The sequence below is a fragment of the Pimephales promelas genome, chromosome 4, assembly GCF_988280905.1.
Source record: "Pimephales promelas chromosome 4, fPimPro1.hap1.1, whole genome shotgun sequence".
Taxonomy (NCBI): domain Eukaryota; kingdom Metazoa; phylum Chordata; class Actinopteri; order Cypriniformes; family Leuciscidae; genus Pimephales; species Pimephales promelas.
Genome location: NC_142772.1, coordinates 30,535,275 through 30,562,728, shown reverse-complemented (window position 1 = coordinate 30,562,728; position 27,454 = coordinate 30,535,275). Strand labels below are relative to the sequence as shown.

General features: G+C 39.8%; 2 long non-coding RNA genes across 3 annotated transcripts; both read right to left on the bottom strand.

Moving 5' to 3' along the window:
- Window positions 1-2,924: 2,924 nt before the first annotated feature.
- Window positions 2,925-7,035, bottom strand: LOC148981724 (uncharacterized). Of its 2 annotated transcripts, XR_016168338.1 has the most exons (5): window positions 6,527-7,035; window positions 5,597-5,707; window positions 4,983-5,124; window positions 3,513-3,703; window positions 2,925-2,997 (listed from the first exon to the last, which is right to left on the bottom strand). It is a non-coding gene; the product is annotated as an uncharacterized LOC148981724 (long non-coding RNA). The 2 variants fall into 2 exon arrangements; XR_016168337.1 differs by having other exon boundaries at window positions 5,597-7,035.
- A 4,243-nt stretch (window positions 7,036-11,278) lies between these two features.
- Window positions 11,279-13,023, bottom strand: LOC148981723 (uncharacterized). Its single transcript, XR_016168188.1, has 3 exons — window positions 12,751-13,023; window positions 11,766-11,833; window positions 11,279-11,459 (listed from the first exon to the last, which is right to left on the bottom strand). It is a non-coding gene; the product is annotated as an uncharacterized LOC148981723 (long non-coding RNA).
- Window positions 13,024-27,454: the final 14,431 nt, after the last annotated feature.

Here is a 27,454-nt window from a genome sequence, read left to right as displayed (position 1 = left end):
CATGAGGGTGAGTAAATACTGACAGAATTTTCATTTTTGGGTGAACTAACCCTCTAACATTGCCTGTGTCAAAGAGAAGAAAACAATGAAGGAACATCCGTTCACTTACTTTCTGTTTCACTGTTGAGGAAGGATTCACACTGCATTCAGTCACAGCCACTGATGTCTCGTCAGACAATTCCTGTAATTATGAGAAAGACAGGTACAACACTGAGGCAAGGATGTTTGCTAATTGGTCACTGCAACTAATTCTAGAATCAACCAAAGTCTTAATATCTAGTGGCCCTTTCATGGCTCCGTCGTGCACAAAGCAGACATATAAAACGTGAGGAGGAGAAGGCTGACACACAGATCTTGTCTATAAAGTCAGATAACATTATAAACATCAACATACCATTTCCTTTCCAGTGCATATTGGTTCTACAGCTTATCCACAATAAAGCAGCAGCTGACACATACCCAAAGCAACAGCTTTTCCTCAAACCCTAACCCTGACATGACGGTCCTCGTAGTGGAGAACTGTCCTTACATTTCAGGTCAGTGTCATGCCCATCCCCCAACACACGAGTTATGAAAATGTATGAACTGAGCAAGGTACATTTTACTCGAATTTGAGACGTCACAACAGCGTCTTTAAGACGACAGTCCACGTCAACCAGTCGAGTATGATGCCCAACCATCCTACACTTAACATTGCCTGTGTCAAAGAGAAGAAAACAATGAAGGAACATCCGTTCACTTACTTTCTGTTTCACTGTTGAGGAAGGATTCACACTGCATTCAGTCACAGCCACTGATGTCTCGTCACACAATTCCTGTAATATGAGAAAGACAGGTACAACACTGAGGCAAGGATGTCTGCCAATTGGTCACTGCAACTAATTCTAGAATCAACCAAAGTCTTAGGCTGAATCCCAATTATCCGTCTTACCCTTTCCCCTTCCCCCTACCCCTCAGCCCTTCCCCTCACCCCTCACCCCTTCCACCTTCCCCTCACCCCTACCCCTATCCCCCACCCCTTACCCTTCCCCCTACCCCTCACTCCTACACCCCACCCCTATCCCCCACCCCTTACCCCTTCCCCCTACCCCTCACTCCTACACAGTCACAGCCACTGATGTCTCGTCACACAATTCCTGTAATTATGAGAAAGACAGGTACAACACTGAGGCAAGGATGTTTGCTAATTGGTCACCGCAACTAATTCTAGAATCAACCAAAGTCTTAATATCTAGTTGCCCTTTCATGGCTCCGTCGTGCACAAAGCAGACATATAAAACATGTGAGGAGGAGAAGGCTGACATGCAGATCTTGTCTATAAAGTCAAATAAATCCAATACACATTACATTATAAACATCAACATACCATTTCCTTTCCAGTGCATATTGGTTCTACAGCTTATCCACAATAAAGCAGCAGCTGACACATACCCAAAGCAACATCTTTTCCTCAAACCCTAACCCTGACATGACGGTCCTCGTAGTGGAGAACTGTCCTTACATTTCAGGTCAGTGTCATGCCCATCCCCCAACACACGAGTTATGAAAATGTATGAACCGAGCAAGGTACATTTTACTCGAATTTGAGACGTCACAACAGCGTCTTTAAGACGACAGTCCACGTCAACCAGTCGAGTATGATGCCCAACCATCCTACACTTAAAGGGTTAGTTGACCCAAAAATGAAATTTCAGTCAGTATTTACTCACCCTCATGTTGTTCCAAACCTCTATGTGTTTATTTGTTCTGCTGAACAAAAAGGAAGATATTTGGAAGAATGTTTTAATCAAACAGATCTCATTCCCCATTGACTACCATAGTAGGAAAAAATACATATACAAATATCTTCCTTTGTGTTCAGCAGAACAAATAAACACATATAGGTTTGGAACAGCATGAGGGTGAGTAAATACTGACAGAATTTTCATTTTTGGGTGAACTAACCCTCTAACATTGCCTGTGTCAAAGAGAAGAAAACAATGAAGGAACATCCGTTCACTTACTTTCTGTTTCACTGTTGAGGAAGGATTCACACTGCATTCAGTCACAGCCACTGATGTCTCGTCAGACAATTCCTGTAATTATGAGAAAGACAGGTACAACACTGAGGCAAGGATGTTTGCTAATTGGTCACCGTAACTAATTCTAGAATCAACCAAAGTCTTAATATCTAGTGGCCCTTTCATGGCTCCGTCGTGCACAAAGCAGACATATAAAACGTGAGGAGGAGAAGGCTGACACACAGATCTTGTCTATAAAGTCAGATAACATTATAAACATCAACATACCATTTCCTTTCCAGTGCATATTGGTTCTACAGCTTATCCACAATAAAGCAGCAGCTGACACATACCCAAAGCAACAGCTTTTCCTCAAACCCTAACCCTGACATGACGGTCCTCGTAGTGGAGAACTGTCCTTACATTTCAGGTCAGTGTCATGCCCATCCCCCAACACACGAGTTATGAAAATGTATGAACCGAGCAAGGTACATTTTACTCGAATTTGAGACGTCACAACAGCGTCTTTAAGACGACAGTCCACGTCAACCAGTCGAGTATGATGCCCAACCATCCTACACTTAAAGGGTTAGTTCACCCAAAAATGAAATTTCAGTCAGTATTTACTCACCCTCATGTTGTTCCAAACCTCTATGTGTTTATTTGTTCTGCTGAACAAAAAGGAAGATATTTGGAAGAATGTTTTAATCAAACAGATCTCATTCCCCATTGACTACCATAGTAGGAAAAAATACATATACAAATATCTTCCTTTGTGTTCAGCAGAACAAATAAACACATATAGGTTTGGAACAGCATGAGGGTGAGTAAATACTGACAGAATTTTCATTTTTGGGTGAACTAACCCTCTAACATTGCCTGTGTCAAAGAGAAGAAAACAATGAAGGAACATCCGTTCACTTACTTTCTGTTTCACTGATGAGGAAGGATTCACACTGCATTCAGTCACAGCCACTGATGTCTCGTCACACAATTCCTGTAATTATGAGAAAGACAGGTACAACACTGAGGCAAGGATGTTTGCTAATTGGTCACTGCAACTAATTCTAGAATCAACCAAAGTCTTAATATCTAGTGGCCCTTTCATGGCTCCGTCGTGCACAAAGCAGACATATAAAACATGTGAGGAGGAGAAGGCTGATACATGCAGATCTTGTCTATAAAGTGAAATAACATTATAAACATCAACATATCATTTCCTTTCCAGTGCATATTGGTTCTACAGCTTATCCACAATAAAGCAGCAGCTGACACATACCCAAAGCAACATCTTTTCCTCAAACCCTAACCCTGACATGACGGTCCTCGTAGTGGAGAACTGTCCTTACATTTCAGGTCAGTGTCATGCCCATCCCCCAACACACGAGTTATGAAAATAAAGCAGAAATGCAGACTTTTTTTTTTTTAATAATCTGCATCATATAAAAAACTAAAATTCATGAAATACAGAACATGGTTGACTTTCAGTGATAAAGTCTTTGAGAGACTCACCCTTAAACGCCAAGGCCAAGAGGAATCCCCATAGTTGTATGTGACCTCTTCATCTGGAAAGATATGTCTTATAGTACACAGACACAGGTGTGGCCTTCCATCAACAATGATTGTCTTGACTTTGCAATTTGGATTTTTGTCATCATTCACCAACCGAAGTGGACCAAGCGAAGTGTCCTCTTTTGTTGCATCTATGTGGTGATAAAAAATAGTGCAGTAAGAATATAAGGTTCTAGTTGAACATTTGGGTTAGGCTATCCTTGGCTGGCCTATTTAACCTATACTCAAATACACATTGTGAAAGTTAACTTGACTTCCTAAGAATTTAATAGGTCAGATGATCCACATAAGGTAAAAAATAATAATACCCCAGATGAACAATAACCATGTTATTAGAGATGAACCGATTACAATTTTCTAGGCCAATCCCAATTTCCGATTTTTCCTTGAGTTTGACCTGCCGATTTTAGCCGATTCTGATTTCATTTTTTCAAATCACTTCACATTACACACAAATATTTATTTTCTATCTTCTCTTTAATTGAACATTTTGCATAGAACATTTTTGAAAAGATAATTGCTATAAAACAGAACTATATCAAGTTCTCCTGGTGTGGGAAATTCACACACATCTGAAGTGCAGTGTTATGGAAGAACCATTTCCTTTTCACATCCAATAAACAACTAGAAAAAAATGATATATTTAATATAAATAAAATCGGCATATGTCAGACTGACTGGCCGGTCGCCGATCACGGCCGATCACGTGGAAATTGGTCGATTCCGATCACCAGCCGATCAATCGGTGCATCTCCACATGTTATTGATTATCTCTAACTAATATGTTCCTAATGTTATGAGAACCCTAGCAAATCTGCTATTGTAATAGTGCGGCATGATTAACCATATCAAAATTGTAATCACTATGTCAAGCTTATGCGATCAAAGTGCTGCAATTTTATGTAAAATAAACAATGGGCTGTTAACGCAATTAACCCAGCATCTGTTATTTTTTGTCATCCTTTGGCTAGTGTTACATGATAATGCTCTCATGCGATTGCTTAAAACCATTCACGCGAGACAAGTCAAAAGAAAGCGCGCATCCGACTGTGACTCACAGAAAGACGTGTGCCAGTATCATGTGCATGCACAGACCGCGCGCCAGAATACAGTACAATTCATTTTTTTCCAGAAATCAATGGCTTATTGATCATTATAGATGTTATCAATCATTTAGTTGTTGTTGCTAGTTTGAGTTGAGAAATACACATTTCAGAATTATCACTAATCTGTGTGTGCATTTTGCTTTAGAACCAAGCAAGTCGACTCATGAAACTATTTGTTTATTATATCGCATTTGCAATATTGACCTCAAAAATTCCAATATAACATTTTCCCCAAATCATGCAGCCCTATATTGTAATAATAATAATCATCATAATCATAACTAAAAAGAAACAGCCAGCTTACCAATAACGTGTTTCATTCCATGTGAAGTTGAACAAGTAGTTGCCTTAAACATCTTTAACATGTTTACTTTGAGAGAGAATCCCACGGTATTCAACAACAAAGGTGGATGGTTCAATGTGCTCAAGTGCAAACACACCTCTCCCTAAAAGGGCAAAATAATATAAACAATAAAATTAAATGAATAATAAAAATAAAACATGAACCCAAGAGCACCTATATGTTACACAGTTAAACAACCTATCATTTTAAAGAGTTAAAACCTGTAAAAATGTGTACTGTAATATGAGGTGCAGGAAATAAATTTAAAAAAAAAAAATTAAGCATTGGTTTTCACTGTGATATTAATTGTAAAATTGTGAAAATTGACATCCCTACTGTATACATAGTTTTAAGTATTTATTTAAAAGTAACAATAATAATTATAAAAATTGATTAATCTCTTAACCTTTACGAAAATGAGCAGCTTAAATGTGTGAATGTGAAAGATCATGTCCAGACTGCCAGCAATAGGGGTACTTTTCATTCTTTCAAATGCATGTCTTGTCTACTTTATGATTTAATTTGCCTGCAGTCTGAACATGGTCAAATTGCCTTGTGGTGCACAATCAATTTACCTTTGAATGTGTTGATTTGTCGTCCCTCAATGAAGGCTTTGTCTTTATCCGACAATATGTGTTCTTTTGCATCCTGCTCAGGTTTTATTCGCTTCTTTCTTAACATGTTGACTGAAAACATTCCAGAAAACATAATTAGTATGTAGCCTATAAGCTTCATAATATACAGTTCATTATCGTCAGACTGTAGTCTATATCAATATATACAACATTTCAAGTCAAGTCAAGTCAAGTCACTTCACACATAAATAGGTTTTTAAGACTTGTTACTTTTGATAAGAAACAGTCACTGATTTCAAATTCAGTCCATTTTAATAACATTTTATCACTCCTTAATGTGGTGCCTCAGATCAAATAAAGCCAAACTCGTTACGTTAGAAAAATTAACTATAGAGAGAAAGTTTTAGAAAATGTTACAGGTATTACACCTATTTAAACATTAAAATAATCAATAAAAATAGAATCGAAAGAATGTGAATTAAAATTGAATGGAATCATAAAATGTCTGCTAATATCCAGCCCTAAAATAAATCAACTAAAGTTAAATAGTTTTGTCACATAATTCTATTGACAGTAACGTTACATTAACGAGCCTACTTTTACATTATTTTTCGTTTCTGCTTATTAATATATTTCTGTATCTTACTGTATTAAACTGTAAATTCATCCACTCAACTTTACCAGTCATCGTGATGACAACATAGATTTGATTTATTTCAAAATAAGTCTATGAACAACAAGAGAATTTCGTTTGTAATAAACAAAACAAAAAAAAAGTGAATAGCATGTGCAAGATGTTTGGGGACGCCCTTTTTAAATGCCTATGGACTGATATTAGCGGCCATGTTTAAAATAATGTAACTAACGTTATTTAAAACTGACTCATAACACTTAACTCCATAAAGGTAGAATATAAATAAACACACTTACCTTCCTCGTGATAATCTCCCGCAATAGCTCGTCAACTTCGCTCGAATTCTGCTAATTAATAATCTTCTCTTCTGATTAATCACACCGTCACAACACACAGGCGATAGAGATCAAATGCGCAGGCGCGGCGCGCTGACTTTGACGGACGTGAAAAGCAGCCAATCACTGACGAGGATTCCAGCGTTCCACCAATGAATCGCGCTTGGGCGTGGTCTGGGTGTATGAAATGTGTATGATACTGCAGTACCATCGAATTTCACATAGAGGGAGATTATACACTCTGAGCATACACTGATACACACTGAAAAACGGGTACAACGGATTTATAAGGACATATTGAGAAAAAGCGGGAGGTGGTTAATCGCTACCTTATAAGCCTTTCTACATTGCTCGACTTATGAGGACATTAGTGCTGTCCTCATAGTTACGGTATGTCCTCATAGAGTCGGTATGTATCCATGTGTTTTGTCCTCATAATCCGGTCGCACCAACGCACACACACACACACACACACAAGAGGACACAGAAACACACGGTTGTGATTTAGCCCACTCTCTGCAGCGTTTTGGCTGGAGGGCTCTATGGGTGGGTGGTGAGCATTAATTACACCGGCTGCCCAGTGTAATGCACTGCTCTTTAACCCACAGCTCTCTTTGAAACCTCTACCTTCACATTTTTATTCCTCCCCTTTCTCTCCCGATCCCTGAAACATCCAGAAAAAGCGAACCAAAATCTATCCCATCTGTAAAATTGTGGGTTCTAGGGCTGTGAAACGATTACTTCCGATTAATCGCATCCAAAATAAAAGTTTGTGTTAACTAAATATATGTGTGTGTACTGTGTATGTGTGTGATGTGTATATAATTATATATATATAAAAATACAAATATGCATGTATTTAAGAAAAATGTGCTAATTAAATAATATAAATTATATCCAAATATATACAGTATACATGGAAATATTTGTTAAATATATAGATGTGTGTGTGTGTATTTATATATACTAAACAATTACACAGTACACACAAATATTATGTAAACACAAACTTTTATTTCGGATGCAATTAATCGCGATTCGAATTGAGATTTAACGAAATAAATCGTTACACAGCCCTTGTTTTAATGACAACTATTTTATTTTGGGAACATTTTCATTCACAGATCACTTGGTTTCTGATCTTTGCATGTTTCTGAAATATATAGGGAGACTGAATTAAAACATGCTTTCTAATTTAAAAAAAAAAAAAAAAAAACCACTGCAGAATCACTCTAAAAAATGCTGGGTTGTTTTAACCCAATTTTGGGTCAAATATGGACAAACCCGAAATGTTGGGTTAAAAATGTAATGTAAAAATTTAACCCAACGGCTGGGTTAGTCCATATTTGACCCAAAGTTGGGTTAAAACAACCCAGCATTTTTTAGAGTGAAAGCATGTTTTCTTGGAAATGGATAATAGCCTAATTATAATAATATTAACATCATTATAAAGTACTGGAGAATGTTTTGTATTTGAACAAAAAATGACCTTGCATGATATAAAAATCACACCAGGAAGAAATATCCTCTTAAAGTATGCTTTCACTTTTTACAGTGTGTGAAGAGAGACTATTATTAAAGACAGCACATAAAAACACAATCTGTGCACACTTAACCTATAACTGGATTAACGTACCCCAATAAAATATGTGTTTATTGGTTATTTGAACTGTAAGTTAACCTGGTTAATTAGTTGATTTTCATTTAAACTGATTACTATTTAACTTTAATATCACAAGTTGTTTGTCGCAAGTCTGTAATTATGAATAATGACAGCAAAATATATAATAATAATAATAATGATAAATCATTTTTAACAGTTATAAATATCCTTTTTCTACATGTTTGTGTTTGTTTCTTGTCTACCGTACAAATGTGTCTTTTCCGACAGATGTTTGCATGCAGATTATATCCACTATCCTGTGTTTGTTTTTGACAATTCATCTATAATTCTTTATTAGGAGGTTCGGACCTCTGTTATTTACCAGTGCACATGCCTCTATTCATCTTCGCATTGAAATAATATTTGCACAGCATTTCTGACAGGTTCCACAAAACATATGCTTGTCCCTCACTAATAGTTCAGTACACTAGAGCCTAAGACAACATTCTCAGCTTTGTTTTACCAGAGTATTTGTTGTTTTACCCAAGAACTCTAGGCGGAGAAAGCACAAGGAAATACTTCACTATAGCCATGACATAGAGCTGTACACGCAAACACATGTATGCACAGTCAGTCCATACACATTTACATACAAACAAGCACACACTTAAATTCCTGTTGTGCCAAAGGAAACGCAGTGATGCACTTTTGAAGTCATTAAATTGCACTTACATTTCTCTGTTATTGATGTAAAAATAAACTATTTACACTGGATAAATGACCAAAAACAAAGTGCACACAAGCACGTAACATGAGCACAAAAGCATATTTAACACACAGAGCAGCATCAGGTCAAATGTTTTTCAGTGCAATATTGCCTGTTGTGAATTAATTCATATATATATATATATATATATATATATATATATATATATATATATATATATATATATATGTTAATAGAAAGGAATATAGAAAGGAATATATATATAGTTAATGGAAAGGAACACTGGACAGTTGTTAAAAGGATATTTCAACCATTTCTTCACCCTCATGTTGCCCCAAACCAGTACTTTCTTTATTATGTGAAACACATAATGTCTCAGTGTTTTTTGCCATGCACTGAAAGTTAATGGGGTTCAAAAATATTTTTTAACTGTCCCTTTAAACTGTGTATATCTGTATAGATGAAGATTAAGTAAAATACTTTTAATTGCAGTAATTTGATAAACTGAAAGAGAATGAGCTCAAAATATTTTGTTAAAAAAAAAACTTGCAATTATGCAATTATGAGAGACGGTCGATGAAAAATCATGCAGCCTTATCTCATTCACACAACACAAATGTAGCAGGTATATGTGACTCATACTCCCACAATATGGTGATATCATTTGATTATCTTTCCATATGGCATCCTATCAAATTTTGATGTTATTTCAATAAAACCTGTTGTTTTCCTTTTTCACATACTGAGATTTTTTCAAGCTGAACACCAAATAGTTTTCTATATTGTCTACTGATTTTACACTCTAAAAAATGATGGGTTAAAAATAACCCAACTTGGTTTGTTGTATAACCCAACTGCTGGATCAATATTGCACCAGCCCAGCAGTAGTTAATTTGACCCAGCAAGATGGGTCGGTCATTTTTAACCCAACAGATGAGTTGTTCATTTCTACTCAAATGCTGGGTCAAATTAAATAAAATTCTGGGTTGATTTAACTACAAATTTGTTATATAGCGTACCCAAATGCTGGGTCAAATTAATTACAATTCTGGGTTGATTCAACTACATATTTGTTATATAGTGTACCCAAATGCTGGGTCAAATTAACCCATATGCCAGACTAATTCTAGCACATTACAGTACAATTAAAAAAAAAAAGGCAATAAACTACTCATAACTATAAAACTGTTACACTACAAACCTAGAACAGAATACATGCTAGATGTATGCATAGATTATGCAATAAACACTTAAACAATACAAAAACAAAACAACAATGGAATCTTTGAAAAATTATTTTATTACTTTAATATCAACAATATTAGTGGAACTGCAGTTAATATCACTGAAGTAGGAAAACATTCAATTATGAATGAACTGGCTGAACATTTAACAGGCCAACAGTCAACGGGAGCCATTAGCTCTACTTGCAAGCAAGTATTCTGGTATCTTCCCAAAGAAACTATTAAAGGGATAGTTCACTTTGAATTTAATTTTTGATATGTTTTATCTTACCTCAAGGGCATCCAAGATGTAGGTGTCTTTGTTTCCACAGTATTTTCAATTTTGATATCTTTCGGTCAAACCATTGTTGTCAATCAGTCATATAATGGAGGTTTAGGGGGTCCTCCCCCGGTTAATGTCAAAGAGCATGCACAGAGAAGTCCAAATTAAACATGATTGAATGACTCGTAAATGTAAGTACACAGTGATGGCCTAAGACACGAAACGAGCGGTTTGTGTGAGAAAACGAACAGTATTTATATCGTTTTTACCTCGTGTAACTCAGCCATTGGCAACTGATCTGACGGCAGGGGCGCTTCAGTCTGTGCATGCGCCAGAAGTGATTGCTTGCGCGTATACGTCACTCATTGTTTACAGAGAGATTTCGGGAGTTTAACCTTTCACTAAACATTTAGATATATCGAAATCTTCTTCCATGGCGATTTCCTGTATATATAAATATGTTTAGATCTTCACAGTGAAAGGTAAAACTTCCAAAACTCTGTGTAAACAATGAGTGACATACAGACGCAAGTGATCACTTCCGGCGCATACACAGACTGAAACGCCTCTGCCGTCAGATCAGTTACACGAGGTAAAAAACTATATAAATACTGTTCGTTTTTTCACACAAACCACTCGTTTATTGTCTTAGGCCATCGATGTGTACTTACATTTACGAGTCATTAAATCATGTTTAATTTTGACTTCTCTGTGCATGCTCTTTGAGGTGAACCGAGGGAGGACCCCCTAAACCTCCAGTGTATGACTGATAGACAACAACGGTTTAACCGAAAAAACAAAACAAAATTGAAAATACGGTGGAAACAAAGACACCTACATCTACATGCCCTTGAGGTAAGCTAAAACATCTCGAAAATTAATTTCAAAGTAAACTATTCCTTTTAATATTTAGAAATAATAACTGTGTGTGCCTCTAATGTTGATCTTACAAGTCCTCTAATTTTTTGAAGAACTTCAGCCCAGGGCCAGCTCTTGGGATCAACTGTTGATGGTTGCCTCTTCTAAAAGAAGAAAACTCTCCTCATCAGTCCCCTCCTCTAAAAGACAAAACACAAAGAAATCTGTTTTTACAACTGAGGAGTACAAAACTAAAATATATAGGTAATTAAATGGAAGATAAACATGCATATTCCATCATTTGTTATTACAAAATAGAATAAATCACTGAAAGTCTACAAAAGACATGTGCCCTATTCATCTATTGGAGTCACTTTGACACATTACATGGAAGCTATTGAAAAAAAAAAGAGAAAATTATATTTCATAAGAATTAATGTCTGAAAAGGGCTTGAGTAGCAATGCAGACTTGATATGCTGTGGATGTGAAAACAAATATTTCTTACCTTGAAATCTTTCAACAAGGTCTGTCAGCTGCCACTCTGTTGTGTCAATGACAAAGCTGACCATTGATCTGAAACAAACACAAAATGAGGTTAAGGAAATATACAATTACTATTGTATTAACTATTCAGATGTCACCATGCAAATGCAATGCAGACTAGCAGCAGAATGTAATCCAATGTGAAGATAACAGCCAAAATAGAGAGACCCTCTCTCCCTATAGCCTACAATTCAAATTACATGTATTTTACATTCAGACATTTTATGTTACTTCAATGTTTTTACATACTTTAATAAGTCTAACACTGTGTTATCTATCGCGGGTCACCATATTACTTAAATAAATGCACATGCATGCATTTAGTCTGGCATATCAGGTTATCTCACTGTTTTTACATACTTTAATAAGTCTTACACTGTGTTATACCTTCGCATTTCACATTAAAAGATTTGAGGGCAAAAAGCGCGCTCATTTATATCCGGTTAACTTAAAATAATGTAAGTTAGCCTGCTAGCCAGGCCGCCATTTTATATAAGAAATGTTTTCTTATCTATCGCGGGTTACCATATTACTTAAATAAATGCACATACATGCATTTAGTCTGGCATATCAGGTTATCTCACTGTTTATACATACTTTAATCAGTCTAACACTGTGTTCACATTAAATGCTCCAGGGGAAAAATTAGCGCGATCAAAATAGCCAGTGCTTCAATGATAATGGCTAAAGCTAGCCAAACAAGCCAGACAAACCAACCAACTAGCCTCGACAATATAAAGATATTACTTTAGAAAGGTAACGTTAAAGTAGACTCACTGTATTCCGGACACTAGACCGTTTACCGCAATTTCTATAAATAAACACTTCACGGCCATTGCATCAATACGTGTCATCTTTGCCTCACCCTCTTCCGACCAACCCAGCTTATAACTTAGTTGTTAAAATATATGTCTTATATATTAGAAATGACATGTAGAGTACTCTACCTTAGTTTATTTCCCTCGCTCGATGAAAAGTGAAGTTCTCTTTGAAGATCGCTCGGTGTGTGGTGGATCCGGGTATGGTGGACTCTTCTTGTGATGATGTGATGACGTTCGAAGCACAAACAACCCACGTGCTGGGTCAACGGTGTATGTTGGGTAGATGGGTTATTTTTTCCAACTCATGTGTTGAGTCAAAATCCATATAAATAACCCATAATGGGTCAAACATTTCATAACCCAGCGGTTGGGTTGATTAAATAACCCAGCATTTTTTAGAGTGTATGATTGCCAATATGACCTCACACACACACACACACACACACACACACACACACATTCCTGACCCAAATCAATGTGAGACATTCATACTTTGTTTTTCCAAGGCATTCTCTACAGGGACGAATTACATCCCACCGCAGCTTTATGGACCTGGAGAAAGAAGGACGAGTGAGAGAAGGAGTGTGTTAGAGAGAGAGAGGCCATGTCTGCCTCATCTCCACAGTGGCAGATTACATGCACATTCTCCACAGTCATGAGCAGATCATTTGCTTTCTGTGACCCTCAAAGTCTTCCATCTTCTCCTCTGAAAGAAAAAGTACCGCGCCGGGTCGTGACCCGTTTACCCTCTCCCTCGCACATGGTCATAAAACTTTAGAGTGGACGTAGTGAAACAGAGTTCAGAGAGACTAACTCTGCGCAACCACAGTTTGTCCGAAAAGATTCAAAGTAAACGGCCACATGTACAATAAAGCTCACACTGTGAAACGGAGGGTTTCGCCAAAACAGAGAGCGAGGCTTTCGTTCCTTTTGCGCACACACACAGTGTGTCAGTTTTTCCAAAAGGTGCTGCTGTGCGTCCTGTGACATTTAACCTGCTGAGCCTGAAGGGTGTATGACTTTCTTAAATGTGCTCCAACTTCCACAAACATCTGGATGAGTTACACCTCTGATATCCCCCCGAAGGTCTTACACACACAGAAGGAGGAAGAAAAAAAAAAGCCCAGCAGCTTTCACCTCACCCACAAATTTTCTGTAGCAAGACCCGGAAACAAGCAGGAAACCCGGGTTTGAGCAGTTGTTAATAAAATTCTGCGGGAGAAAGAGGTAAACAGTCTCTGCTAATAACTCTTTGCTCTACACGGATGTCGGTTTGAAGGTTTGCCTACAGTGAAGATCTTGCAAAGCTTGCACAATTCCCCCAAATACTGGGGTACAGGAAATTGGATTTCTAATCCGACAACATCTTGCAGACATGAATCATTTAATGGGTTAGTTCACCCAAAAATGAAAATTATCTCACCCTCATGTCGTTCCAAGGCAGCCCGTAAGTCCTCCGTTCGTCTTCGGAACACAGTTTAAGATATTTTAGATTTAGTTCGAGAGCTTTCTGTCCCTCCATTGAAAATGTGTGTGTTCGGTATACTGTCCTTGTCCAGAAAGGAAATAAAGACATCATCAAAGTAGTCATCATTAAACTGTGTTCCGAAGATGAACGGAGGTCTTACGGGCTTGAGATGACATGAGGGTGAGTCATTAATGACATAATTTTCATTTTTGGGTGAACTAACCCTTTAAGTCCTAGTTTTCTGTAACTGAACTGGAGTGTTTTAATTAATGATGGATTATTGTGTGTGTGTGTGTAAGGCTGCCACCACATATAAATGGACACAGATTGGACACAGGCACTGAAGTGAGATTTTTCTGCATATTATGAATATCACACACATATCTAAACAATATCAAAAGCTTACATTTATTTTCAAATAAGAGGTTTCAGAATGTGAAGCAATATATATCCTGTTCAAAATTTGTTAAAAGCTAGTATCATTTGTGTTTATTAAATGCAAATAATTTCAGATTTTTTAAATGTCAATGAAGTGTGCAAATATGTTAGGACCACTGTATATCTTTGTCAAATTACCCAAACTCAAACTGTAAAGCAGGAATGAGTTTGCTTAGAATTTCTGACAGAATCAGCACTTCTTGGGGTCAAGCCCACATAAGCATTGTGGTCGAATGTAGTACACTCACACACAAACACACACGTTGTGTTTCGATGTTTTATGGGGACTTTCTATGGACATAATTATGTTTCACAAACTGTATATTAAACCCCCTGACCATAATACCCTGAAAAATTTTTGCAAAAAACAAACAAACAAACAAACAAAAAACAGTATGATTTATAATCTGTTTTCCTAATTTCCACCAATGATAAAAATAATAATTAATTAATTAATTAATTAATTAATTAAAATTAAAATTGGGGGACCAAAAAACATTCTGTCCCCTCAATGTTTAACAAGGACTACACCCACACACACAAATGAAATAGAAAGTGCAGACTGAAGTGCACGGGCACACATAAATACACACATACACAGAGCTTGCGTGACTATAGCTGAGAGCCACGGCCACATTGAAAACACTGCTGTCTTGTGCAACCCTGCCATTCATAAGCATTAGATACTATTAGGCTGCGATTGCCAAATCAGTCAAAGCCAAACAGACAACTAGATAAGAATACTTGTTAACAGACATAATGGCACTTTCCAAATCTCTTAATTTCCCTCAAAAGCAAAGCACACCCTCATAAGGACACACAATGTTCATGTAAGGGGTTTACTGGAGCGAGAGGAATATCACCTCCTCCCTGTAGGATTTCCTTGACAAGAAAACACCACGGGCAGTTTTAGAGGATATGTCTTCTCTCTCTCTCTCTCTCTCTCTCTCTCTCTCTCTCTCTCTCTCTCTCTCTCTCTCTCTCTCTCTCTCTCTCTCTCTCTCTCTCTCTCTCTCTCTCTCTCTCTCTCTCTCTCTCTCTCTCTCTCTCTCTCTCTCTCTCTCTCAAACAAAAAGGACATCCATGACTAACAGCAGGGTTTAAAACTGAAATAAAAGCATTAACTGCAACTGCCCCATGTAATATTCTCCACTGTAAATCGCCAATTTTCTTAGTTAATGGTGACTTGTACAGAGCTCTCCATTCTCTCTCTCTCTCTCTCTCTCTCTCTCTCTCTCTCTCTCTCTCTCTCTCTCTCTCTCTCTCTCTCTCTCTCACTCTCTCTCTCTCTCTCTCTCTCTCTCTCTCTCTCTCTCTCATTTATGTTGTCCACAGAAAACTCCAATATAAAAAAGTCCAGAAGAAACATGACCGGCCTTGCATGCATTTTATCTATGTACACACTAAATAAAATAAATACAACTAAATAAATAAATAAAAACACATACAAAATAATAATAAAATTACATTTAACAAGAATGATCATTTGAAATACTGTTTCCAGGTCAAAAAATCTCAATGTAAAATGTAAATTATTAGAAATGCAGTGATGATCGATTTGCATATTATGGCTACAAGCAAGCGAATGAATGAATGAATGAATGAATGAATGAATGAAGGGTTTGAATGTGGAATTTGGGTTGTGGGTTAGAATATTGTAAATGATGTAAATGATCTTGTCTTCTTCCATCATAAATGAGTGTGTTTGTGTATGTCTGTCTAAATGCAGGAGAGCAAATAGGCACTCACTGAAACAATGTGTGGATCATTAAAAATAAAATAAATAAAATAAAAAGAGAAAGAATTTGAGAACTATTTAACAAAATAAATAAAAACAAAAGCATCATTTTGCAAACACCCAACAAAAATTCAGTCACAACAGACAGACAGCAGAAGGGCTGATGACAGACTCACTGTGAACTGTCTCTTTAATGATGGATTCACAAGGGAGGGTGAACTCATTATATCAAAAAAAGACTGAGTTGGGTGTTCTTTAATCTGATAATTGGCCAAATATAAAAGAGAGCCAGGGAGAGAGAGAATGCGGAGAGTATGTGATCGTGAGCGAGAGAGAGAGATGTGAGATGTGAGAGAAGCAGAAAAAAAAAAGACCTCGACAGGCTGAGTAGATAGAAATGAAAATGAATAGGACACCATAGAGAGATCAGAGAGTAGGAAAGAGAGAGTGAGCTGCTGAAGTGATGGACTGAAAGAAAAGCCCTTGTGGGGATTGTGTGCTCCCCTTCTTTGAAAGTTTGCGTGAGGCAGTCCAGGGCCGTTTTTCCACTTGACCGCTTTCGGCCTGAACTGTAAAACCGAGACGACATTCCCTCATTAGTCCCGCCGCCCTGCCAACCACATGGCCATTTAGTGTACCCAGAATCCCATTGTTTGAATTGTAGAGGTTATGTCAAAGGTCGGCCAAAATATTGATGAACTTCTCCACGGAGCACTAAGACTGTGAGCGGCAGGGGTACAGGGTTGGGGCGACAACACAGCTGTATATGGGCAAACACTGGAAACCTTCTGTGCACACATTAGCGACAAATAACACATGTAAAATCAGACATTCACTCAAAGGCTTATTTCACTTTTCATCACTTATAGTCTTTTCTCTCTCTCTCCCCCTTCAAACCAGTTTTAAAGTGTGGCCCAGATGTTTGAAGTGAGATAGCCTTGTGGATGGTGATTGACTTGGACAGGGATCGCACTTAAAATGCGGACTTTCTTGCAAAAGATCCGCTCATGTGCACATTGAAGCTGGCATGAGTCACACCAAATGATCAATACACATCTGACCACCAGCCTCTTGGAGGACTCACAGCTCAGCACAGAAAGGTGAGCGGATGTTCTTATACGGAAAGAAACAACACAAGAAAACTAATTTTGCGTTTGCCTTAACTAAATGGCTGGGTGTAAAGAACGGAACCCCCCCTGGCCGAGTTAGCAACTAACCTCAGCCAAATTGTTTCAATAGTGCAATGGCAGGGAAGCCTGGCACATGGTTATCCTAAATCTTAACAGCTGTTTTTTTGTTGTTGTTTTTTTGAGTGACAATTAAGCCCTAAGATCTATTCTTGAACTAAGAATCTGTTTCATACAGATAATCATCATATGTTTACAACCTTAAAGCTAAATCTCGACAAGATAAACGCAAAGGTCACGGAGGACAAACGATGATGTACTTAGAGTACTTGTTCACATTTTGGGCATGTTTTTGTTCTTAATAATAGCAATTTACACCTTTTTACTACATTTCTGGATATTAGAAATGTAGAACTATTAAATTATTTGGTACAAATAGTTGTTTCTCGTAGTGTATGGATTTGTATGCAATATAGAAAAAGTAAAAAGTAAATATGGAAAACATGCTGAAGACAGCATCGGATTATTGAGAAATCAAACAGCTGTCCTGTTTTAAAATATTGAAATTACATAATCTGAGAGATTGTTTGAAAATGACTTTAAAAACTATAGAGTTTAATAGGCTTAATTCATTAAGCTATTTTTAAATATGAGACATTGAAGATGCTGCCATTTTGTTGAACTTTTATTAACATGGCCTTGTGATACAATTAGATTGTTATTGGATTGTTTTTCATACACTCTTAAAACGAATAGTTCTTTGCTGCACTCTCTCCTCGTGTTGATACTTATCTTGTTTGGGTTGTTTAAATGGTTTTCTGGGATTAAAAAAAGTAATTGATACATTATAGGCTGATTAGATCAGTGTTTTTTTTTTTTTTTAAGCAGCAGTACATAAAAAAAATGGAACTCGTTCTAAATTAAACATTTATTTCTAAGAAGACAAAACAGGTTATACATAACTTGTGTGTATCACACTCTCCCTGAGAAAATAAGAAAAGCTCCAGTGGTCAACCTCTCACCTTAAATATGTGCAATCAACAGCACATTGAAAATGTAAGGTATGTATGTTTGGGGAGTGTATGAATTGGGACAACCACTTTGTGGCAAGTAAATATTTATAACCAGAAAGGTACATGTGTGATTTGATAAGCTGTTGCTGCATTAAGTGTCGGGTATGGCCGTAGCACAGGCTAACCTGAAGTGTAATAAGCGTAGCCTATATCTGTCGTGGGCTTTTCTCTCAGGCAGACCTTCTTCCTGCAGCTTCATCTCCCACACTTGGAGTTTCAGCCTCCCTTTCCATCTGGCTCAACAAAAGCAGCTGTTTCCCTCTCCTCCTCCACATAATCCTTCCACAAGTGATACCAGGTAAGTATTTGGTTCTCTTTCTGGTGAATTTTGCAGTATCCTTGAATATCCTTGAAAATGATTATGTTGGTCATACTTCCAAAAAGAATAATCTGTGATTCTGAATGCCAGTATCGACACCGGTGTGGTGATTGACAGCTGCACACTCCCCTCAAACATTGTGTTCATCTGCGCTGTGCCGTGTTGAGGCAGTGTCGATCTACAATGACTGCAATTGCAGATTTCGAACAGAGATGGCGACAAAGAGGAAAAACTGCAGACTGCAGCTTTAATAGATAGACTCCGGTCCTCATTTCCTAGCAGGTTGATTGTGATGACCACCCAGGCGTAAAATGCGATAAGGCCTCCATTTACAGCGTAGACTTTCAGATCATCTTGACACCCGAGAAGTTCCAGAAGCGGACTCACCTCAAGACTTGGCAGATATTTCTCTTTCCACTCACAATCCACCATGCTGACTTGGGCACCTGTGTCGAGTAATGCTCTCACTGTTAAGCCATTCAAGTTGCACTGGGTCAATGCCTTCTGATCAATTTGATTATGTTGTCATTTTTGGTCTTACAGGAGCCCAGAACACTTGCTCCTTGGCTCCTGGACCTCACCTTATTTATAGATTTGTTTCTTCATCCCTGGTGCTCGTCTTCTTGTCCTTGCACTTCTCTCTCCCTAGGCCTGGCCGGCTTTGGGGGAGCAACGTCTGGTTGGGGCATTTGCTGTGCGGACACCGGTTCCCGTTTCCCTGCATGTCGATGAGGTTGTCGGCACCCCACTGCCTGGTGTCCATCCTCACCACCGATGAAGCAGTAAGTACAGTCCTGTCGCCCTTCATCCGTACACCGTGGACAACAGTGTTGTATAGCGTCTACCATGCTGGTTAGAGCATCAATCCTGGCGGTAAGAAGCTTAATCTGATCGCTCTGCCCTTTTTGTGCAGCTTTTGCATCTCCACCAGTTTCATCGCTAACTTGGGCACTATTAGCCATGGCTGGTTTTGCTCTGGTTGGTGGGCCCAGTCGACGCAGCCTCTAATTCTCGTCACCTGAGGATAGCATCGCCAGTTACATCACTATCAGCAAGCAAGGGTTTCAACTCGCTGCGAATATCTTTACACCGGTGGCTTAGACCCTGGTAAACAGTGTGTAATAACACATCCTGCACCATAGCTGCACTATACTTCCTGTCTGAATCCGGTTGTTTAGCTGCAAAGAGTATTTTTTGTTTCAACCCCATGACTCAGTACAGGAACTGTCGACGGGTTTTGTGTTCACTCTACTTGTGTGCACATTAGTTCTTGGGATATCTCTGTGCTATTTCGGTCCCCAAGTGTGATTGAAAGAACCCCTTTAGTTCAGCTACAGTCATGTTATCTCTGTTCATCAAGTTCAAATGAGTCTTTACCTCGTACGGCCCGATGACCTAGGCGATGCGAAACAGTTCATGAGCAAGCAGTGTCACCAGGTATTTTCTACACCAAGCGTTTCCGCGTACGATCTGCCATGACGCTGTTCTCTGTTGTCCTTCCCGAAACTGCCTTAATCTCAGAATGAAGTTCAGCCGCCTGTTCAGCCCTCTGTGTGCGCCTCGTTGTCACCGTTGATGCAGCAACCATCATTTTCATTTATAACAAAAGAAAGGGAAACAACTTTGTGTGTATCACAATAACAAAGTGTGTTTTGTGAAGAGTGGAAAAATCTAACACGTGATGTATTTGAACTGCGGTAAAGACAACAGCCTTTCAAAAGACTACAGACAGCAAACAGTGAAAATGATATTCTCAGGATTCACGCACAAGCTGCAGTCGCTGGCCCTGAATAACTGAATTTCTCAAACGTTTTCTTTTCTTGTGCTAAACAGATGCACAACAGTTTCCTTAATGTCACTCTTTAAATTTTTGTAATGAAGAATGAAAGAGATTGGATATTACTTCATTACCATTTTTGACGTCCCATCTGGTTAATCCTGCACTTTCTCACGGATTCACTCACAGCCAAGCATAGATAAATGCACGTAAACAAACTTAAATAACAATTAAAGTCAAAACAAATAAAGCATGACATGGCGTTAAATTGCCAGGAATGTCTCCAGATGTTCCAATATGCGTTTCAAATTGTGCACAAGTTCAAATTGCAGAGTAAAGAGCTGGAGATAAGGTCAGGAAACTGTCAGTTACCATTTGTGTTTGGCATCTCCATGAAATAAAAACTAATTTCACATTTCATTATAAGGCTACTTTCATCAGGTGTCTTTGCCAAGTCTTGCTTTAAGGACCGTGTGATGCATAAAATCAGCACATACCATTCCTCTACAGCTCATATTCAGACTTGTGAACCTGTTCAAAGCAAACTCAGTGAAACATATAACCATTCAAACCCTCCCTGTGCCTGTTTTATGGGAAACTAGAACTTGTGGGAGACGCTTACACTCACATTGCCCCGGGAACTTTTCTGTGACATTTTGCAGCGTGGAGAGCTATTTCCTCCACCATGCAAAGCAAAATGCCCCTAATTGGTCTGGAAGTCTGCAGCAGTTTGGGAAAATGTTTGTGATATACCATGCGCACTTCTTCTATTGATGCTGCCGCCCTGGCTAGTCTAGTGTTTACAGTCCGGCAGGGAAAATTAGTTTATTTTTTGGCAGGATTTGCAACGTGACACCAAAGTATTCTCTTGAACTATTGCGCTCAATTGAAAAAGCTTTGTGCACTATAATAGCTATATTTATTATGGGTGTCACGATAATTTACACAGAAGCAAACATTTCACCAACGGGGACTTATCAGTTGGCAAAGCGTAAAGATACAACATTACTGAACTTCATCTGATATCTGGACTGCCATCTGTGTTAGCAAAAACAGCAGCGACCTATTTTGACGATTACAATCTAGAGAATTTTTTTCCTTTTGTATACGAAAGGAGAATTACTGGGATACTCTCCCGATGGGATCCCAGAGGAACGTTCTGGAATTTCCTCTCAGTTTATCATGCCTTGCTGTAAGTTTGTCAAAGTAAAGAAGAGGGAACACCGTTTAAAGGCGCGCGCAGATGTTAGTCTACTTCCGGTGATTTTTTATTTATTTTAATTTCAAAGCATCAGTAAAATAAAGTGACATAAAAGAAAGATAAAATTAGGCCATCAGTGAATGATATCAATATCTATATATATACTGTATATATATATATATATATATATATATATATATATATGTTGGGTATTGACCCACTGAATGCCGATTCTTTATTGAGCTTAACCGCTTCAGTACTCTGATCAAGGAGTAGGAGTCATCAGATATTTTCCACCTTTTATTTCTGTGCAGGTTTCACCATTAAAACATATGAGCTATGCTTTTGAGGTAGTTTCTGCAATAAACAAATAAACAAACATGAATAACTAAATGCTAATCATACATACTCGCATAGAGTTGTGATAAATGGCACATTAACAATTAAACACCTTTAACAGTTCTCTCTCAGTGAGTTTAGCATAACAGAAATAAGCAAACAGAAGATAACAGAGCATATAAAACTTAAGGTATATTATACAGCGTCCTCATAGTATTAAAGTATGAGTATAATATCTTATATAGAGGCATAAACATAACTAAACAAGATATATCCGAAAATATCCACATTAGCAGATAAAGCTATCGGCACTTCCACGTGCGTCTCACGCGACAAACTAATGTACAGAAAGATCGCGGAACACCCGCGGCTTACAGACTTAATGTTTAAGATAAACATGCAATATTATAAATATAGTCAGGAAATTAACTTACTTCGTCAAGAACTTTCCCTGCACTCAGAAATACTGCACGGCTGGAAAAATGCGTCATACTCTGACGGCGCTGTATGCACAACTTAACCCTGTCACTTCCGCTCAAACAGCGTCCAACCAAATTGCGTACTACTACCCATATCCCACATACTAAGTATTCTACATAATACACTCTGTAAATATAAACTACAGCAGTAGATAATACTTAAACCCAGTAAAGAATTCACAACAGCCGCCCCCACATTTGAGCAGCAAATGTGTAATTTAAGAGAATTCTTTAAAGTCTTTGTTGTCCTCCAAGGCTGGCAACTGAATAAGGCGAGCAACCGGCCTGGTGTACACCTTACCCTTAACAAGAACATCAGCTGTTCTCACACATCCATCATCACTGACAACAGTCTTCCCCACTTTACCAATAGGCCACTGAGCTCTGGGGAGTTGTGGATCAACTATCAAGACTACTGAGCCTACGGTCAGAGCATCTGAAGGTTTGTGCCATTTCTGGCGCGTCTGGAGCGTAGGCAAGTAGTTCCTTGTAAATTGAGTCCAGAACTGGTCCACAAGATTCTGACAATGGCGCCATCTACGCCGCCCCATTGCTCCTGAGGCATATGCCACTTGAGGAAGCGATGCATCCCGCCGCCCCATGAGTAGAAGATTGGGTGTAATGGCGTCGAGGTCTGCAACGTCTGCTGAGACGTATCCGAGGGGTTTTGAATTTAAAATGCCCTCCACCTCTACTAAGACAGTAGTTAGGACATCTTCAGAGATAGACTGACCTCCCACTGCCACCTGGAGAGCAGTCTTGATGGAGCGGACCTCTCGCTCCCAGACACCGCCAAAATGAGGAGCATTCGGCGGATTGAACTTGAATAGGATCTGGTACTCGGCTAACTGCTCCTTTAGTTGGGAGTCCATCGCTGCAAAGGCTTCCCGCAGTTCTCGATCAGCGCCACGAAAGTTTGTGCCACAATCTGATCTGATCTCCTTTGGCCTTCCACGTCTGGCTATGAATCGCCGAAGAGCAAGCAAGAAAGCATCCACATCCATGGAGTTAAGAAGCTCTATGTGGACAGCTCTTGTTGTGAGACATTTGAAAATGACACCCCAACGTTTCTCAATCCTTCTGCCAATTTTGACATGATACGGGCCAAAACAGTCCACTCCTGTAGAATAGAATGGGGGACAGAGAAGCCTGAGCCGCTCCGGTGGTAAATCTGCCATTCGCGGCACTTTTGGCTGAGCTCGCCACCGTTGACAGGAGGAACAGTTAAGCTGGTGGTGCTTAATAGCTTGACGTCCCCGCAAGATCCAGTATTGCCTCCGTATTTCTGCATACACCCGTTCTGTACCTGGGTGCAACAAGCGCTCGTCGAAGTCTTTAATGAGAAGCTTTGTTGCTGGATGCTGCGGATCTAGCACTATCGGATGAATTTGCTCAACATTTGGGCTTTCTAGTCTCCGTAATCGTCCTCCGACTCTTAGTACATTAGTCATTGGATCCCATTCTGGAGCAAGACACTTTAGTCGACTGTGGTTTGGTATAAGCCTTTGGGTTTTAAGTGCTGCTATTTCCTCAGGGAAGCTCTGAGCTTGACAGTCTCTCAAGAGAATCAGTTCTGCTTCGCGATGATCAATAAGCTGGGTGTTCGTTAAATCATCCGTTGCCTTTTGACTTGATAGTCGAGTTGCCTCCACTAAATCCTTCCATGTGTTGAACTGAATGGCATGCGGGATGTTTTGATCTGGTTGCGTGATAGTTAAACAGCAGATAGTGGGACTCTTTAGGTCAGGTAACTCTTCTGACCTTGCCTGCTCAGGTCTCTTTGGCCAGTGTTCGGAACTCAGTTTAAGAAACGATGGTCCCTGACTCCAACGCCCAGGCACAGTAAAACTTAAGAGTGGTTTACCTCTTGTGATGTCGTCTGCTGGGTTCTGCTGCGTATCCACATACCGCCAATCTCTGCCCTCCGTCAACTCTTGTATCTCTGAGACCCTTGTTCCGACAAAGACTTTGAATCTACAAGAATCCGACTGCAGCCACTCCAACACAGTTGTAGAATCAGTCCAGAGAGTTGTCTGCTGGATAGTGAGAGTGAACTCATCTCTCAAGAGCTTTGCGAGCTGTGCTCCTGCTAATGCTGCACATAGTTCCAAGCGAGGTATGGACTGTTGCCTCTTAGGTGCCACTCTCGATCTAGCCATAACGAAGGAAGTATGAATGCCATCTTCTGCGCACACTACCAAGTAAGCCACTGCTCCATACGCCCTCTCGGAAGCATCACAAAACACATGAAGATCATACTTCCGTTCTACATCATTCGGAACTGATGAGTAACAGCGAGGAATGTGTATGGCACTAAGATGCTGCAACTCACTTTCCCAGGTGTTCCAGGCAGCATGAAGATCCGGAGGTAAATTTGGGTCATCCCATTCCCTTTTTTTTGACCATAGTTGTTGAATGAGCACCTTTGCTCGTGTGGTGAAGGGCACAATGAACCCCAAGGGATCATACTGACTTGCCAGGACTTGATAGGCTGTCCTCATGGTTAGTGCGGCATGTTCAATGGGACGATAGTGGTATCCTAGTGTATCATCAGCACAGTTCCACCTGAGACCCAAGGTTGGCTCCAAAGGATCAGTTTTGTTCTGACCAAGCCATTGTTCTGCAGCCACAGACCTTGCTTCAGTGGGTAGATGGGATATCACTGACGGCTGGTTGCTGGCCCATTGTCTGAGGTCAAATCCACCCTCTGACAGGAGATTGCGCAGTTGATTGAGTGTTAGCTTGGCCTCTGATGCGGTGGGAAAACTTGCCAGATAGTTGTCCACATAAAAACTCTGTTGCACTGTTTGCAGAGCACCTGGGTAACTCTCTTGGTTATTTCGAGCATGCTGCTGCACAGCGAAAATGGCACAACATGGGCTGCTGGTTGTACCAAACGGCAAGACCTGCCATTCATAAACGTCTGGGCAGTTCTCACAGCGTAAATCTCGCCAGATGAAGCGGAGTAGTGGTCTGTCCTCAGGCAACAGGCGAACCTGATGGAACATTCCCCGAATGTCAGCACTTACAGCCACGTGGTGCTGTCTGAATCTCAAAAGGACCCCCAGCAATGATGGGCCGAGTGTGGGCCCTGGCAGAAGCTGATCATTTAGAGACAGACCTTGATACCTGAATGAGCAATTGAAGACAAGTCTTGGCTTATCATTGTGGCATACCAGGTGGTGAGGAATGTACCAAGCTTCCTCTGACTTGGTAACTTCTTCAGGTTGGAGCATGGTAACATAACCTGCCTTAACCAGTTTATTAATCTCACCAGAGTATACAGCAGCTTTATCCGGGTCTCTCTGAAGTTTTCTCTCTGTGCTCCTCAAACTGGGCATAACTGATTGCATCGTACTTGTGAGTTTTGGAGCACCAGGTCTACGGAGCAACGGGGTGGCATAACGTTGAACTTCTTCAACCTTAATCCTCTGCGTTCGGCATTCAAGAAGTTCAATTGCCTGTTGATCTTCCTTGGATCGAACCACCAGTCTCTCATTCCGATAAGGCAGGACATCAAGTTGCCACAACTTCTCAACATTACGACAGAGCAAGTCATTGGGACAAGCAGTCGACAAGAAAAGACACTGCTGTACTGAGTTGTGGCTTGGTATGCCCTCCTCCGCTCCTTGTAGTGCCCACCCCAGAGCTGTGTGTACTGCAACTGGACCACCTTTAGGACCCTGTCGGACTGGCTTATCCGCTGTGAGAAGATGGACATTGTCTGATCCGATCAGTACCAATGGACGCACATTATGGAATGACTGTAACGGGAGCTCTCTGAGGTGAGCGTACTGTTTCTGAAGTCTCTGCACTGGATATGATTGCTCTACCAGGTCCAGACCCGAAGCTGTGAAGGCCCCAAGTATCGGGAAGCGCCTCTTCGGTTCACTCTTTGGAGAGATTTCCAGGTTAACTTTGGACCCAGAAAGGTGAGTGATGTCGGATCTTACTGTGCGTAGAGCCAAAGTTTCAGGTTCACCTTTTAACTGAAGCCTCTGGATGGCTATTGGCAAGATCATGGTTCTCTGCGCTCCGTCATCCAGTACAGCATAAGTCTCCACTGATTTGAACTTGCTGTGTAGCAACACTGGAACCACTTTAAGAAGCACTCTGCAGGTCGCACTAGCAGGGGTGAGGTAAATGCGACTCTCCGATGTGCTTGATGTACTGTTTGTCGGATCTTCACGAGCTATCCGGTGTAGCACCTGAAGATGTATTCCACCACAGTCACTGCATGGCTTTTTAAGGTTACATATCTCAGGTAAATGTGATCGTGCACATCTCCAGCATCGCTTTCCATCTGTAATCCATCTTTGTAGATCAGCAACCGACTGCTCCTTGATGCCATCACAGCGGGTAATGTAGTGCTCTTTACTGCTGCAAAAGAGGCAGTGTACCTTGAATGGTTTCTTCTGCTTGAACTCTTTGGGTCGTGTAGAAGGCACAGCTTCAGCTGGGGATGCACCGTGATAAACGGCTAGGCTTGATCCTCTTGACTTATATGGAGGTTTCTCCTTCCCGGCTCCTGGAAGTTTCTCGAGCTGGTAGCGCTGTACTAGCCGAATAGACAGTCTTTGCTGCTGTGCTTTGACTTGTAGCCACCCAGCGAAGTCCTGCAAATTATAGGGGTTAAGACTTATAGAGTTCAGCTTCCCCTGTTGTTGAAGGAACTCGATGAATCCATCCCGCAGATACTTTGGCAGCTTACTGAGAAGGCGATCTACATGTGAGCAGCAATTAAGCTCCATCCCTCTGGGTCCCTCTAGTGATAGCAGCATGCTGACCAGGAGGTGAACTCGCAAAGCAAAACTCTGAAAGCTGTGGCTATCATTGGGCTTAACATCTGATGATGTGAGGATGGCAGCTAT